Source organism: Protopterus annectens, chromosome 9.part0, assembly GCF_019279795.1.
Source record: "Protopterus annectens isolate FY-2018-M chromosome 9.part0, PAN1.0, whole genome shotgun sequence".
Classification (NCBI taxonomy): domain Eukaryota; kingdom Metazoa; phylum Chordata; order Ceratodontiformes; family Protopteridae; genus Protopterus; species Protopterus annectens.
Window position 1 is genome coordinate 67,059,472 of NC_056743.1, and position 19,350 is coordinate 67,078,821.

The following is a 19,350-nucleotide window of genomic DNA, read 5'->3' on the forward strand; positions in this document are numbered from 1 at the left end:
GGATCATGGATTGCCAGGCAGGGAATACCCCAGTGATGTGCAAATATGATTTACATGTATTACCTGAAAATACTCAAGCTGGCTATGTTAAACACTGGTATTCATAATGCTTTTTCTTTTCCCATTTTTACACAGCCACAGAAGGGAGGGTCTCGAATGTGAGGGCCCACTCTAGGTGACTGGAGAGGATGAGACGAGCATGTGGTACATAATAATAATTATATAAAGCTCTCTTATTGCAGCCTTAACAGTTACATATGGATTAGTTTTTATATCATACTTTGTTATGATTTTGGAAATGCATATCTGTACAGTACCTTTCAACACTACTCCTATCCGCTGAAAGTCCAGATTTAAGAATTAATGCTTTGCTCTGGTCATTGTAGAATTCATGGTTGTCTGGCAAGTACTTTATATAGAAGTCAATAAATAAATGAGGGTCAGAAAGTTATGTCAACACAAATCCTATGCAACTATGCATGTGTGTAATAGCAACATTTGAAATATGTTCCTAATTATGGGTCCTTGTACACCCAATATTTTATGATATGTGGTGATATCCTGCTCTAAATGGTGGAGAGGTGTGTTCTGAAATGCAAAGCAACAGTTGCACATTCCCAGATAACAGTAACCATGAGTCTATAAAGTATAAAATGAAAGAGAGTTTGCATTATGTTGTATTCAAATGGAAAAGTACAGTACTACAGTAGGAATTGCTTGTGGCTTGTAATACCATACTTCCCAAATATAAAAAAACCATCTGATTATAATACTGTGCTAACTTTTCATCAATAGAAATATAGTTCTGTTATGTTAATCATCATTATAGCATATGTAGTGCAGACCTCCAGACCTGTGGCTGCAATGGCCTGCTGTTAAGTGTAAGCACTGTACATGTAGTCCAAGTAATACAGGGATTTATTAGCAGTTGTTATTGTGTAAAGTAGACTGTAGCAGAAGATAATAAAGTTATTTCTGAAAGTTTGTTGTATAATGTGTGAAATTGCTAATGTTCTCCTTTTTTTTCTCTCACCCCACCCCATATCTTCTTTTTATGTATTACTTATTTTATTGTGATTTCTTTTTATTATTTCTTTAATCATATTTCACCTTATATCATTGTTTTTATTTCTTATGTTTTGTTTATCTATAATTTTATTTTCTGTTTGTTAAATTTTATTATGCATCATTCTGTTTGCATTAGTATTATTTACTTTTTTTTATAAAGTTTGCTATATTTTTTTCTGCAAAATCTTTAATTTTGTTTCATGTTTTATTTCATTTTGTTTTTTGTTTTTATTTATGTTATTACTACAGCACAGCAGGGCTTGCCAGTTCCTGGTGATCTGCCTATGCTTGCTACACTGGCTGTGGCACCAAGGCCTGGAACCTCTGGGCTGCCCCTGCCTTACCTGGACCCTTAGGTAGGTCTGCCTCAAGGGCCAGATGTGTGGTACCCTCTGAGATCAGAGGCAGAGGGGGTGCTTACATCACCCATGCAGAGTTGCCAGATGTGATGTGTAGGATTGTACACATGCCTACGCCAGATGGAGAACATGCTGTCCATCCTTATATGGCAGACAGGCCATAGGCCAAGATGTTGACCACTGCAGCCAGTGACAAAGTGTTGGAACAGTACTGACAGTCCAATGGGGAAGACTTGAGTCAACACTTACTGTGCTGATATCCATGGGACCTCAATTCCCCCACCTCAACCAAGGTGGTTGCCACCCACTTGTGCCCTTCACCGATCCTGTCCTTTTCTTGTATGTCTTGTCTGTCTGCAAATGCTTCCTCACCTTCCCAACTTGCCTGCCCCAGACTTGCCTATTCCCCCAAAATTCCACTCTCTTCTTTAAAAAAAAAAAAGGGGGGGGCACCTGTCCCCCCTCCCAAATATCATCCCATACATAGCTCTCCATTTCTATGGTTCTCTATAGCTATGGTTCTTCCTGCACTCTCCCTGAACATTCCTACCTTCCTTTCACTTTGTTTTCCACCTGTTTGCTCCCCATTTCAACACTTTCCTATCTTCCCCATTTCTTTTCTTTAAAGAATTATTGCATGATGGTGCACAATGCACACCATTGCAAAGCAATGTTAAGTGGCAATAGTATAAGGGAATATATTTAAGACTATAGTATACACTTGTAAAAGTTATGCTATCACCCTATTTTAAAATCGGTACCATTGGACTTCTGCAACAATGCATTAATCTATCAAGCCACACAGTTAGTTAATGAGCAGCTGTATTTTAATCAATGAATACTAATTGTCATATATTCCCAATTAAGCCCATTTGCATGATGCTGTGCATCACACACCATTGCTTAGCAACACTGAGAAAATATTAATTCAATATCATGCAGTTTCCTTCACTAGCAATTGTAAAATACATGTGTGGACACGTGTAGAGCATTAGACTGAAGTCCAGATGGCCCGGGGTTCTAATCTATGGAATGCATACTTTATTTCTACTATTGTGAGATTGCAGCTGAAACAAATGAATTCACCAGGGAACTACACCTTTTGGAAGTTACTTTTTTTATAGATTTGCAAAAGGTGCGTGTCAATTACCATCACGCAAACCAATTTAGTTGTTTTTAAAGTGTGTGTGTTCGATACTAAGTGGCACACACCTTTTTAAATGTATCCCGATTTCTACATAAGAGCTACTGGCGGGAAGCACATGCTGTTTTACATGTAATGGTTTATGGCCTGTTACAGTGTAACTATTGGAACCTTCACCCTGCTTACTCTGTGAAATCCTCCCCATTTATTGTGACTTATGTGGTGCCTGTGGGCTGGTGTGCACAGCGCAGCAACATGCAGAACTGATAACACATATAAATGGAAGCCAGTACCATAGGCAAATATCACTGTTTTAGCACTTAGAGCCACACAGAAAGTCGAGTATCAACTAATTTAAGGGGTAATCAACACAAACTGTTAATTGGTATGTACCCATACCTATATAAACACCTGTTGCTTCAATAACTGTAATGTGGGGTGTGGTCATGGTTTAGCTCATTAAAACATGATCACACTTCACATTTTGGGTCCAGATGGTACCAGGTTCGAAAATAGGATCATGTAATACCTTTATTTGTTTCTTTGCATATGTGTTGTCAGTTTGGAATGATGTTGCAGGATGTACTTTTACAGCAACACATTTTCTACCATGTAAGTGTTTATGCACAATGTGTACCATGGAGTGGAAAAATTGCAAAATAAGTGAATACGCTGTTGTCTGTCACTGTGGCTCTATGTTGCACCATTGCATAATTCTTTAAAGAAAAGAAATGGTGAAGATAGGAAAGTGGTGAAATGGGAAGTAAGCAGGGGGATAAACAAAGTGAAAGGACGGTAAGAATGTGCAGGAAGGGTGTAGGGAAGAATCCTAGCTAACCATTTCTTCAACAGTAACAACTGGGCACATGCAGACATTTTCAGCTGTGTTTGGACTGTCACCTCCAGAGACAGGGGTGACAGCAGCATAACTGTGTTGTGCCAATTGGACCAAAGTAGGTGTGTCAAATAGACACATCAAAGAAATGAAGAGCTATGTATGGGGCAAGATTTTTTTGGAACAAATGCTCTTTTTATTTTTTTTTAAGGAGAGAGTGGAATGTTGGTGGAGGGACATAGGAAAGTCTGAGACTCGCAAGTTGGGGAAGCTGAGGAAGCATTTGCAGACAGAACAAGACATACAAGACAAGGACAGTGTTAATGAAGGACACAAGTGGAGGGCGAACACTTTGGTTGGGGAATCGCGAGCCTATGGATGTCATGCTTGGTGACAGATGATATACATGCTGTTAAAAATGACTTAGCAGCTTGAGTTGTACACATCATGGTTAATGTAGACCTTCTCCTGTTCCCCATTTTGTACATGACTCCAATTTAAGGCACACATTAATTTAGGATAATGCAATACATGTTACAATTGTAGCATTCATCTGAAAATATACTCAGAACTAATGTTTAAATTTGCCATGTTGTAGCATACCATGCAGTGATGTTTTGAAAATCGTGGAAGGTGATGCCTGTAATACACCAAGCATGCCCTTGCTAGTCTGTGAAATGTCCCAGTGAGTAGGAATTGCAGTTAAACACATACCTTACTTTTCATTGGGATGGTTTCCTACACTAATCTCGGTCTCTGAGTCAATTCTGAGAGAGGTCGCTCAGTTCCTCCAGTGTCTATGTGCCCTGAAAATGTTTCACCTTCTCTGTGTATGGCTATTGCCAGCAGTAGCAGTGTCTTCAGCCTGTATTACAGATGGATGCATTCAAAAAGCAGCAGCTAATAACAATCTCTGTGTGCCTACTTTGTGTCTTTACTCCAGTATTTTCTCAATCCACAAACCAACAAAAAAGAAAAGGGAGACGAAATGGATGCTTTTATGTCTTGTTGACAGGCTCCGCAGGATTGGCTGATGAGCATGCAGTTGAGCTGCGTATGCTGTAATTAGAATCTCTAAAGCACAGAGTAGGACACATGCAGTCATTTATTGATGTACTCCATTATAAAAAGGCAAACGAGTGGCTGGGGAAACTGATGTGGATGAGAGTTAGTACATGATTGTAACTCAGATAAACATTTCATCTGATCCACAATATTCTGACAGAGGAGTATTGCACTCCATCAGGTATGTATCCATCGTGTAACCTAAATAATGCATATGCTGGAATGTAGATAATGAATGTAAAATAAATCTGTATGCATTTGTTAGAAACATACTCATTACATCACCTTCTTTATCAGCAATGTGAGAGTTACAGAGCATGTAGGGTAGCCATAAAGTATAATGCTGTGTGCTATGTACATATGTTCAATGGAAAGATCCTTTGATAGTACTTTTAACATTGCACCTTTATTTGCTTAACAACATTGTTCCTGACCCTGTTATTAAGTGTTTTTTTTTGGGGGTGGGGAGATGATGTCCTGCTATAGACGAAACTACAGTGGACTGTTATGTTGGTTGGGGGACATAATGTACTATCTGATAGGGCACAATCAAGAATATGTTTCTGCTGATACTCTCTTAGTTTTGTAACCACCCTTGATATTTACTGCCCAGTGTTGAATCTTTACAGTTTAATCCACTGCTGAATATTCAAAGCCCTCCTTTAATGCATTATCTGTGCAACAATTTGTACTTATATGACCATTGTATCTGTTATCATTTTGTCTTTTAGAAAATTATATGCCCCCTAGACATAGGCCTCCATTCTCTGAGGCTGAAAATAAGCTGATCATATATTTGCTCAGACAACACCATGAAGTCATGCAGTCAAGTGGGCAGGCCAGAATGGCTAAATGTCCGGAACTCTGGGATGACCTTGTCCAACATATCAACTGGGTGAGCCGACAGAGTTGCATGTATGAGCAGGTGCATCACAGAGTTGCAGACATAATCCATGCAGCCAGGAGGCTTGCAGCTGAAGTGGTACACGATCATAAGGCCACCAGTCGTGGGCCTGCAGCAAAAGAACTCAGGGCCACTGAAGAATTCCTGGCAAATATTACCACTCAGGAAAGCTCCTAGCAGCCCAACAGCCAGTATGTCCTTCATGTGGGTGCCACTGCTGCTACTAAAGAGGAGCATCCAGATACGCTTTGTTAGATCATCTGCAGAATATGGTTGCATGCATTCTGCAATAGTGTATATAGCTTTAATGTGTGGCAGTTTTTTTGGCAGGGGTAAGTAAGATAGCTGCATTGTGCAGGTCTTTTAACTGTCACAGAGGAATTCCTGGCACACATTTCCACAGAGGAGAGCTCCTAGCAATCCTTGAGCCAATATGTTCTGGATGTGAGTGCCACTCCCACATCACATGTGGGGCTGCAAAGTATGCTTTGTTACATCATCATTAAAATAGTGCAGTATTCTATCAAGTGTATATAGCTGTGTCCAGCTGTATGTGTGTTGGTTGGGGGTATTTCAGGTAGTTGCAGTTTTATGCTTATTTTAAGGTTGTCAGCCACATTCCTGATACAATTTATTTGACCATACATATAGATGAGTAAGAGTAGTAACCCTGTAGTACTGTTAAATGTGTGGTGCTGTTGCCATTATGTCTTCCTTCACTTTTCCCAGGCCCATCAGAATTCACCATGCAGGGCTGCAGCAGTTGGTAAGTGGAATACTTTTTTGTTTGCAGTGTATATATACACACACGCACACACACACACACACACACACACACACACACACACACATATATATATATATATATATATATATATATATATGGATCCCCTTCAGTTCACCGACACGCTAGAAGACCGACACTCTACAGAAGGAGATGAGAAGACCGACGACTCAGACGAGACGATCGACAAGGTGAGATCCCGATGGATGAAACACCGACATGGGCAAGGTGTGAGCGCGACTCGGTAAGTGTGCAATAGAGTGAGGGATTTAGTGTTAGGGAGCGGACAGGTAAGTGTGTGATAGTGAGGGACTGTAGTTTTAGGGGCGGGTTAAGTGAGTTAGGGTTAGGGTGTGGGTAGGGTAAGTGTGCGATAGTGAGGGACTATATGTTTAAGGGTGGGTTAAGTGAGTTAGGGTTAGGGTGCAGGTAGGGTATGTGTGCGATAGTGACAGACTGTGGGTTTAGGGGTGGGTTAAGTGAGTTAGGGTTAGGGTGCGGGTAGGGTAAGTGTGCGGTTGTGTCGGACCTTAGGGTTAGGGTTTGGGTTAAGGTTAGTGCATGTATAGTTGTGTGTAATGTGTAGTTTACATTTTGTGTGTCGGTGTTTTGGGTGTAGGTGTTATGGTGTTCGGTTTTGTGCGTTGTCGGTATTGTGTGTTGTCGGTCTTTTGGTGTCGGTGTTTTGGGTGTCGGCTTTGTGGCATGTTGGTGTAGTGAAGGGGATCCATATATATATATATATATATATATATATATATATATATATATATATATATATATATATATCTGCACACACACACACACACACACATATATCTGCTGTACTGCCCTCTCAGGCCTGCTATATGTATATATGTATTGCAGTACTGTCTGCATACCTGTCCACTGCCCAGATTGTTGCTGAATGTTACAGTTTTGCAATCATCTTTTTGGACCACATTTAAGATCATAGTAATTGACTGGCAGATTATTGACAAGTCATTAATGGTTGCAAACATTAAATAACATGACACAACTGTCTGACATACAGACATGTAGGGCTAACACTGAGTTTGGCAGTGTTCATGCAGACACACACACACACACACACACACACACACACACACACACACACACACACACACACACACACACACACAGACACACACCAATGTCACATTGAGGGCACCTATTGACACACATGCTACATTTACCATTTATATGTTCCATGTCAAACACTGCCCTTACTGACTCACATACACTCTCACTAACCTTTTGTGTCAGCCTAGGTCTCCTGCATCCCCACAAACTACCCCTTGCAAGTGATATCTGTGTCACATCCCTGTTATCTATCTTTTGGCTTCAAGGTTACTAAAGCTATGTGTCTGATGCACTGGGTGACTACCTACATTAATATGTATATAATAGTTCCATTTCTGCTTTTGTACTGAAAATTGTACCTGTCAGTTATATTGTAGTTAGTCAGTTAGACAATTGCTAGCATAGTAAGTCCTCTACTTTCTAGTGGATGCTTTTGTAAGACTTGGGAAATAAGACAATGAAATGTGTCTCATTAATATATCTAACCTTCTGTTTAAGGATTTAGTGCCAACTTATGTGTGCACATCCAAAATCAACTCATCACATTCTGAGCTCTGGATTGTATGTAAGCACTGCCGACAAATTTCATCAGAGCAGTAATGCAGTATGATGTTTTGTGTTTTTTCATGCACATCACCATAGGTTCAGACATTCATAGTCTGTGACAAGGTTATTGGCCTGATGGTGTTTAGAAGTGTAGCCGCTACTTCACAATATAACACACAACAGCACAGATATAATGCATGGACATGATTCTTATAGCTAGGACCACCCATGTCCAGGATAGACTTAGCAGTGATCCATGGCAGATAACATTTTCACATCAAGTCAGCCCTCCTGTGCTTAAACAGGTTAATGGATGTGCTCTGCTTGACATGGATTTCAAGCCTAATGCAGAGGACTGACAACCTATGAGACATGGGATTGGGAGGGTGGCCTAATGGTTAAGGTGTTTGCCTTACAAACACAAGGTACAGGGTTTGAATCTCACAGGGGATAACTGTCTAGGCTTAAAATGGCTCGCAAGGGCAGTTAGCCTAGTACTAGCCTATGAACCTATGAACCTATGAACATATATGTGTCTCTGCAGCATGTCCTATGTATGTCATACTACTATACATTGAGCTCCCTGGTACAGGTGACTGTTGTCCCATATGACTTAAGGATGTGCGTTATATTCAGCCCATTTGGGCCAATGAATTCTACCTCAAAGCTATATATATGTATATATATATATATATATATATATATATATATATATATATATATATATATATATATATATATATATATCTATATATCTATATATCTATATATATATATATATATATATATATATAGAGAGAGAGAGAGAGAGAGAGAACCAAACCCCCTACCTATCTAAGGGTACAGACTAGAGAACACAGTTTTTAATGTATCACTACACAAGTCTGATTTAAACAAGACTGCATGTGAATATATAGTAAGTGACATCATCAAGGGAAGCAGGGAACACCAGCTTGGGAGTCCTGCATAGGCACATCACTCCTTAGTGTCATCTGAGACTAGTACACTAACAGTAGGATACTGTTTAGAAGCCATAGCTGAGTAACAACATGAGTGCCTTATTGAGCATATTTGGATATTTGACTTTGGCAGTGGAAGCCTGTGAGCACAACTATATGGCCATGTCCATGAGGGAGCACACAGCATTACATATTACACCTTTGTTTTGTCTAAGATGTATCTGTTGTAGAATCAAGGACATCCCATGGTTGTACTTATTGTTGTTGAGGTTGGTTGTGTGGAAACACATGGATGGTTATTAAGTTTCTGGACAGATAATTATACTGTGCACTCAGTTTCCACATGCAGTCTTAGGTCACACAAAGTACTGGGAAATACAGAACAGTAGGAACACAGATCTATGTATGTGATCTAATAGTTAGCATAGCTCTCTAAACCTCTTAGAGCAAAAAATCTGCACAAAGCCATAATTAATATAGGTGTAATGTGGAAAAAATAGGGTCAATGTTTAAATATTGCTCTTACAAACTCTATACTTAATCAACCCCTCCCTACTGCAAGAATACAATAATCAGTGGACTCTACCTCTATACCCTCAGCTACCTCCCCCTTTAGTGACCCCCTATCTATTCTGTCATTCCATATCCCACAGTTTTTACTTTATCAAACATTCTACATAACCTCTCTACCCTATTAACTAAAATGATCTTCTTTCACAATCCAAACCGGAATAAATATCTTCTTATTACTTCTACACTAATCTTCTTAGCATTACCCTATGCTCTAACCTTCTACGAACATGTCTCCCTAACTTATAACATACCTCCCCACTATCAAACTCAACCTACCACACACCCAAGCTCCCTCTCTCATAGCAACATAACCTCATCATCAATCTACCTACTCCCTAGATTTCATAGATCTTCCCATGTCACCTACATCTACAGTAAGAATACCTCACTCAAATACTCTAAGTATATAAGAACTATACTAAAACATCCCACAAAACTTCTATCTCATGGTGATATCCATCCAAATCCTGGCCCAAATTCACATATCAGCAACATCCCACAAAAACAAACTACTAAGGTTTTCTCTAACCCTATACAGTTAGTGAACTCTCTCAGAATAGCGCAACTCAATATCCGCAGCATTAACAACAAACTCAGTCAATTGCATGCTCTTTTACATGTACATGCATTTGATATCCTTTGCCTTACAGAAACCTGGCTTAAACCCTCTACACAGGATCTAGAAATAACCCTACCTGGATATAGCATCCTTAGATGTGACCGCACTTCCAAGAAAGGTGGAAGTGTAGCTATACTATATAAATCTGAACTATTACTCTCAACCTTTGATGTGTTACCACCCTCTATCAATAATGCAGAAACCCTGTCCATCAAACTCCAACTTAATAAATCTAAATCCATTTATATTATTTGTACCTATATTCCTCCAGGAAACAACATTAACACTCTTGAAAACATTCTTAGTAGTCTCTCCACCCTTCTACCCCAAGAAACTATTGTACTTGGAGGATTTTAACATCGACTGGACTACTTGTAACTCCCCCAGTCCTTCCACCCATATTAATCTTCATGGCTTCTCTCAAATAATGAACTCCCCCACTAGGATCATAAACCTAATAATAAAGAAACCATCCTTGACTGGATCCTTATAAACGGTCATCCTGGAACTTGTACAACAGGAACACTACCAGATGACATTACTGACCATGTTTTAACCTATATAACATAGCAAAAGCCTCATAGTCCTAAAAACAATACTTTTAAATCCTATCGCTCAAAGAAGCACTTTAAAGCAGAATGCTTTCAAAATGAACTTAACGCCTGTGACTGGTCACCACTGAAACTACTCAAACTAGATGAAGCGGTTTCCTACTTTAATACTAAATTCCTAGAAATCCTAGATCGCCACGCCCCCCCTGCGCTCTTCCCGAGTTAGGAGCAAACCAGTCCCATGGCTCACAAAACAAACCAAAGAAAAAATATTCCTTAGGAACAGAATATGGGCCAAATGGAGAGCCACTAAGAGCTCTGCAGACCAGCTACTATATAAACAACTAAGAAATGCAACGAAAAGAGACATTATCCTAGACAAAAAAAACGTCAGTTTTATAAATTAAATAAGATACTTTTTAAATATTTTTTAGTATATGAACATTAACTTGATTGTTAAAATATTATAACACCTTATTAGATATGTCCCTTCAATTCATTGTTATGTATTTGTGACATCAATAAGTGTCATTTTATCTTAATATAAGATTATTTATATTGCTTACATAAGCTGTTATTAATGTATATTGAACATCATAGCATTGTACCCTCTCGAACTGTATTATAGTGAATTTTATACGTACTTTTTTGAACTAGTGTTTTACTGACCAACAAATGTTAACTAGTAGGCGTTGCTTTGTAATCAATTAATCAATGAATTAATTTGCTTAATTATAAAAGGTTGGAGTTTAGATAGTATACTTGTACTCTGAAGAAACCCGCCTGTATTTAGTGGGTGAAAGCGCTTAGTACTTGGCATTTTAAAAGTATCTCAGCTGTTGGTTTTTATTTTCATGAAGTGTGTGCAATAAAGTCTTTGGATTACCCAGGATATCGCATTTTTGTTTTACCAGTCTTTGCTCCGTAATTCTGTCTCAACTCTGAACCCTTGTTTTCTCCTATACTTTTGCCAATTATAAAGTTTTCCTGTGCCTCTATAATTATTTCTTAAACATAAGTCTTATTTTTTATATCTTTTCTCTATCCAAATATTAATCCTCTCATGTGTAGTAATTCATATAAATATTCTTTTTAAGTATTGAAATTTTAACTATTGTAGACTTGTTTTTATCTATTGTATTTTCAACTACTGTTTTTATGTAATTTTACTTAACTCGGAGCTTATCTCCCTGGGCCTCTACTGAAAAAGGATATGTATCCAGCTAGACTAGCCCAGTCAACAAATGTAAAATAAAATAAATAAATAAATAAATACATACCTAGAATGTTGACGGAATAACAGATTTTGCATTAGTGTTAATTTTCTGAAGGGTATGACATCCACAAATGTAATGTATATCATTAATTTCTGACTTCATTCTCAGTGATTTAAAACTACTTTTGTAGAAACCAACATTTTATGGGGGACAAACTACAAATATTATGCAATCATATGAACATTCTTCATACATCTGGATAGATGAGAAATATAATATTTTGGCACTGGGAAAATGCTGCAAAGTATATTTCTTTATAAGTGTGCAGTTGCAAGGCTCGGTGCCTTAAACAGACTGTAGATGCAGTCATGCAAACCTCTGTGTTATTACCAGACTCCCTGATTCAGCAGTAAACAGACAACAAGATTTTGTGTCTTAAGAAGACTTTGATCCCCGTACAGCAAGTACAGCACAAAAGAACCTTCATTTTCTTTGTGCTCAACTCCTGAGAGACTTGCTTGGCTACAAACATCTGCATTAGAAGCTGAAGCTAAGTGAAACTTGCAGTAGTGTATTTTAGTATTCTGTTAAGTACAAACTTGCAGTTTTAAAAGTACTGTATTTTCATTTTTTTCTGTTTCCTAATTGTGTGTTTTCTGAACAGTGTGCTGTGTGTCTCTCTGCAGTTAGTTCCCCTCCCTTCCTATTCCTGTGTTGGTATTAGTGTTGGTGGCTCTGTAATTGCCCACCCCTCCTGTAAGTCTGTATTAGAACACTCCTCCTGGGTCCATCTCATTTGCCCACTTAACCGAGTACAGTGTCTAGTGTTCACTCTACTTAATACAGAGAGAAGATTTGTTAAGGCCAGCCCACTTAGGTTCTTCCTTCCTCTCTCCTTGCACTTAAACACATTGCACTTTATTCATTTGCTTTTACTGTATTTGTCTTTCTTCCTACTTTATTTTGCTTTTCTTAAAATTACTCAATTTTATTTATTCTGCTGCATTTATTACTGCTTGGTAGTAGCCTGATTAAATTGTAACTGTTATTCTAAGTCTTTTGGTTTAAGCACTTGGGCTTCATACAGACTGTTTTACATTAAGAAGGTTTGTGGTCTGCACTGTTGTGGCAGGACAGGTAGCTTACATCCTTCTAAGCTGGGAATTGCTGATTGAAGGCCCAGTGTCTTCTATTCTAAAAGTGTATTAGTTCTGGCTTAAGCACTTGGGCTTCAGGCCAGTTATTCTACATTAAGAAGGTTTGTAGTCTGCACTCTTGTGGGAGGAGAGACTGGATTCTGCCCTTCTGAGCTGGGAATTTCTGGTCACAGGCTTATTGTGCCTGCTTATTTGAACTGTTTCTTTCTGAAATTGGTGTGGCTTGTTGCTGTAGCATAAACCGAATTCAGGTCTGCTGAATCTAGCTTTGTTTGTATAACTTGAGCACTGATCCAGGCCATCTTTTTTGGAGAAGGTTCCCCTGCACCCTAGTAAGCAGGGGAGTGCAGTTAGAACTTGTCTGATTGAAGACTGCTAGAACAGGGCTCAGTTTTGAGCTGTTTTCTTGGTTAATTGGGTAACTTGTTTAAATCAGTTTGTTTGTTTCCTATTGTGTGTATATATATATATATATATATATATATATATATATATATATATATATATAAATTGCACTTTATTCATCTGCTTTTACTGTATTTGTGTTTCTTCCTACTTTATTACTAGGAGCATTGACTACAACTCTGATCTGCGATATATATTACAATAAGTATCCTTTTCTGTGCATTTAAAGTGTTTTTTGAGTGTATTTGATTTATTTTCTAAAAAAAAAACAAACAAAACAAAAAAATATATACTTGTTTCCTGCCTTACTAAGCTAGTATAGTCCAGTTTTCAAGTTACTGCTGAATTCAGGGCTGTGTTACAAATCTCTGTGTTTGCCCATACCTTACTTGGAGAGAAGGAAGTTCTCTGTTCACCTGTGAGAGAGGGGAGCTTTGAGCAGCCTATCTGTCTCTGGAGGAGTGGTTTCAGCCCAGAAATTAGTACTTTATTGGCCATTTTGGGCTAATTTCTATCTGTTTCATTTTCCTGCTATAAATACCATATTTGCCTGGTTTTGCCCACCGGGCAGCACTGGTTAGCTAGGGTAAAACTATTCCCGACTCCACAAAGTCTCCTCTTCAATTTTTCCCTTGGAACTAGACAAACTTTCAACTTAAGCACTCAAGCCATTCATTTCTCAGCCTAGCACTTGCTCAAAACATATAGCAAGCACTTATAAACCCTAGCACTAGACCCTCCTGTACTGTACAGAAGGACAAGGCTCTCTATTCGACCTTACCAGCCATCCAGTAAAATAGTTCACTGTATCTATCCAGGCATGTCCAAAGAGCAGTTTCAGGTGTACTCTCCAGTCCAACTGGTGAATCTGGACATTTTGAGGCAATGTTACAACTGCCTCATGTACAAAGACAACCCCCTCCTCCTACCACCAAACACTAATACATGCGAGAGATGCAATTATACAGCCAAACTAGAGGCTAAGCTCTCTCAACCCAAGATTGGATCAGACAGTCAAGAGGAGAAGGAAAATAATTGCATCACACCACCAGTCTCACATAGACCCATTAAAGCAGCACTGGCAAAAAACACACATAAATACATGAAAACATACTCGGAGGCTCTAAATAAAAATCTGCAAAACCAACACAGACCTCCAAAGCAAACATCCAAGCAACCTCCACCCCCCAACACAAACCATGAAACACATACTTCACAAAACCAGCGTGCCATGCAATTACAGCCCTTAAGGCAAAATAATATACCCAACACACTAGTAATAGGTGACTCTATAGTCAGGCACACTGACGTCCCACTCACTAGGCTGAATAAGGAGAAGGTTACTGTTAGCTGCCTGTCAGGTGCCAGGATCCACCACATAACACAAGCAGACAGGTCACTCCAGAACAAGTACAAATATGACTCTGTCATTGTCCATGTTGGTGTGAATGACCTGAGCCGTACCTCCCTGGACTACATGAAGAGACATGGAAGAGCTCTCTGATCACATAGCCTAGACCGGTATGACACTGACCCTGAGTAGCATCCTGCCCTCACCAAGAATGATACCATGGTATAAAGAAAAAATTCTCAATTTCAACAATTGGCTAAGTTTCTGGTGTCACTCAAAGGGGATCCAGTGTCTGTCCGCCTGGGATGACATGCTCGACAAGCCACACTGCTTCGCTAGAGATGGCTTGCACCTGTCACCCTTAGGCTTTCGAATACTGGCCAAGGCTCTTGCCACCCCCATAGTGCCTTTTTTAGGCAAGGCTCAAAAGACAAACCCACCTCCATAAACAGCACAAGTAACAAAAAACTGAGGGTAATGCTACTCAATGCCAGAAGTCTAAACCTCAAAATGCACGTACTCGAGGCACTCCTCAGTATGGAGAAAACTGATATATGTGCAGTAACAGAAACCTAGTTTAAGGCTCAAGAGAGCACCCCAGCACTACCAGGCTACAACTCATACCATACATTTTGGCCACAGAACCCAAACCGAAATACAAAAGGTGGGGGCGTATCCATATTCATTAAGGATACCCACACCTCCAGGCATGAATCTTCAGAGATCATCCACGTGCAACTAACAACGGGCAAAACTGCAATTCAAATTGTAGCTTGCTACAGATCACCCACCATGTCTCAGGACCCCCCACTCCGTATTTCTGGAAACAATGGGAAACATAAAGGCCCTACCAAACACCCTAATATTAGGTGATTTCAATTACCCAAACATTAACTGGGAGAACTACTCAAGAACTAACTCCCTTGCCCAACATTTCCTAGAATTTATAAACTCAAATGCCCTGGTTCAACTGGGCAACACTCCCACCAGAGGTGACAACATATTGGACCTGGTCATCACCAACATGGGTGACCGGTGTTCTACACCGGAGGTCAGCCCCTCGCTAGTTAGATCTGACCATAAACAAATCACTTTGGATATCCACATTCCGCCCCCACTCCTGGACAAGAAATCCACTGTGAAAAACTTTTCAAAAGCAAAGTTCACATTACCTAAGACCGAGGTGGAAAGTTTCAAAGCCCCCATGCTGAAGGATAACGCTGTTCAAGCTGCAAAATCCTTTACTAATGCATTCTGTGGGCACCTACAAGAATGCATGGATCATGCTATCCCAAACAAAACCAAGACTCACTCCTCCAAGAAAAGGAAACCAGTCTGGTGGACCCCTGCCATAAACAAGCTATACAATAGAAGGAGGAAACTAGTACAGAAAAGAGTAAAATCCAAAGAAGGGAAGACATCCCTGATCAGTATCAGCAAGAAGCTACGATCCCTCATAAAATCATCCAAGGCGAGCTTTGAAAAAAAATTGCCAAGGACTCCAAAGATAACCACAAGACATTCTCTAGCTATGTCAAGAATCTAAGTGGCAATGTTCAGATCTGCTCAGAGTTAGTGCAGAATGGCACAAAATACACTGAACCGACCGATATCGCCAACATTCTGGCAGACAAGTTCAGTGCAAACTTCACCCCCCCACCCCCAAAAGGGCCCATAACCATACCAGAAGAATGTAGAGTCCCTGAAATCACAGACAGTCAGGTTAAAACAGCCCTCTCCAAAGCCAAAAACACAGCATCAATGGGACCGGACGGTGTCCCAGGCTGCGTCCTACACAAGCTCAAAGACGAACTAACCCCTCACCTAAACACACTGTTCAAACTCAGCCACTCCACAGGCTATGTACCCATAGAGTGGCAAACAATAATGGTTATTCTGCTCCACATAGGTGGAGCCACAACAGACCCCGGGAACTATCGCCCTATAAGCCTGACTAGCTTGGTCTGCAAGGCTAGGGAGTGCATCATCATGGAACTCATTAACAGAGACATTGGGAGCCTCCAAACACTGGTCCCTACCCAGTTTGGCTTTGTTAAGGGCAGACCATGCTTCCTAAACCTGGTGGACTTCTTTGAGACAGTTACCAAGGCTATAGATGAGGGAAAGGTGGTACACACAGCCTACCTAGACCTCGCTAAGGCCTTCGACACCATTCTCCATTCTGGTATTATAGACAAGCTCACCAGCCTGAACATAAACCCCTACATCACAAGATGGGTTGCCAACTGGCTCATGGACAGAACCCACATGGTGAGAGTTGTGGGAGCTAGGTCTGACTTGAAACTGGTTACAAGTGGTGTTCCCCAGGGCTCAGTCCTAGGTCCCCTCCTGTTCGGCATATACTTTTCAGAGGTACAGGCAAGCACAGGAGGACTATGGCTGACCAAATTCGCAGACGACTTCAAACTAGGGGCTATAATTGACTCTCTAGTTGACACAGACATCCTCCAAAAGGGTCTCACTGAGATGGATACCTGGTGTCAAAATCATGGCCTCAAGCTAAATGCCAAAAAGTGCATAGTCATCCCCTTTGGAAAAAACAAAGTACCCACAAACTACCACATACGTGGAAGTCTTCTAAATACATACGTAATAAGGGATTTGGGGACCCAAGTAGATAGTAATCTCACCTTCGATAATCACATTGCCAAAGTGGTTAGAAAATCCTTATACGTGGCCCACCTAATCACAAAAGGGTTTGCATCCAGATCAAAAGAGGTCATTGTGCCCCTCTACTCATCAGAGCCATCATAGAGTACAATGCCCCATTTGGGATGTACCTTATTAGACACCTGCAACAGCTGGAAAGACCACAGAAGTACCTCACCAAGAGTATCACTGGCCTCAAATAGATGCCCTATGCAGCTCAACTGAAGAAACTACAGCTGTACTTGGTTGAATACCGCCTACTCAGAGGAAATCTCTGTGTGACATACAAGGCCATGTCCAACCCAGAATTGATGGACATGCTCCACCTAAAGAAAACCTTATCCCTTCGAGCCACATGCTCTAGGGATCTAAACGTCACCACAACAATAAATAGGACATGCTGGAGGGACAGATTCCTGTCCCAGAGACTTACCATGCTTAGGAACAAGATCCCAGTCTACATTAGGCAGAGCTCCTTGTAACACTCTTCAAAAAAAACCTTGTAAAGTGGATGGGAAACAGAAAGTTTACCTTGGGGATCACTTCAGTGGCTCTGCTGGACAGAGGCACAGGGAACTAATCTAAGGGGGTGGCGAAAGACAACACATTCTGACTAGGCTTATAAATGCTTTCGGGCAGATAGCCTAGTACCTACCTATGAACCTATAATTAATTTTTCACTTTCCATACAGATGAAAACTTAAACTTATCACATTTAAAGAGTGTGGCAAATGCCATAACTGTCTAATAAGACTCTAAGTGAGGGACCAAAGCACCACGCCGTGATGGGTTCAATTCTAATCTGTCTCAGGAAACACAGGGGTGTTGGTTTTCCCAAATTATTATTTTTTTCATCTTTTCTCTTACTAGTTGGAAGATCTTAGGCCCAGGAGTTATATAGGTATATAGCAGCAATGGTAATATAAACCAATTCAGTGCCTGTAGCTTACAGTCAAGATCCAATGAGATCCCATTCCATTTTGTTAAATATCCCTTTATTTTCTCCATCATAGCCTCATAGGTCATGTCTGCTGTGCTTTGGATGGAGTCAGTTACCCATATACCCAAATATATTAATTTATTTGGGGGGGGCAGACATCGGTGAATAAAGTTGTTTCTAAAGGTCACATTCACTGACACTGCCTTAGTTTTTTTCACTGTTTACCGTATAAATCAGCTCGCAGGCTACATTTGTGTAATATAGCAAAAATCAGAGGAAGATCCCTGTGAGGCCGAGACAAAGACAATAAAACATTGTGAGTAAGGAGAGAGAGAGAATGTCAAATTCAAGCTGCCCCATTTGTGTCCTTCAATAGCCGAGTCCCCAATCATTTGGGCCAAGGGTTCCAAATACAGGGTGAACAATAAAGGGGAAAGTGGGCAGCCCTGTCTGGTGCCTCTGTATTGTTGGAATGGGGGGAGATAAACTTGTCATTGCTTTAACTCTAGCAGAAGCACCATTATACAATGATTGTAGGAACCTCACAAATTGAGTCAGAAAACCAAATACCTGCAAAGTTTGAAAAGAAAACTTCCAGGACACACTATCGAAGGCTGTTTTGGCACCTACACTTAACAGCAATAGTGTTTTTTTGAGATTCACTACCATCCTTAAGCATTTGTAGTGTCCTAACCATATTATCAGATGTATTCTTACCTGCTATGAAACCACATTGGTCTTGGTGGGTCAACACAAGCATATGTTGGGCCATTCTGAAATGAAAAGAAATGAAAAACAGGGATAAAGCCTGGGAGCACTGGCGCAAAACCAAAACTCCCTCAACTAGACAGAAATTCCTAGAACTACACAATAGAGTCAAAAAGCTAATAAAACAGGACAAATTCCAGTACTACCAGTCTGCCCTAGACTCCTCTCAACACAGCCCCAAACAATTCTAGTCCTCCATAAACTCCATCCTCCACCCAGGTAAAGTCAGTACCCCTCCTCCTAACATCCCTCACTCCTCAGAAAATATTGCTACCTCACTCAACACACACTTCACACAAACCATACTATCACTAGCTAAACAACACAACCCCCCGCCCCTCCAACCCACACC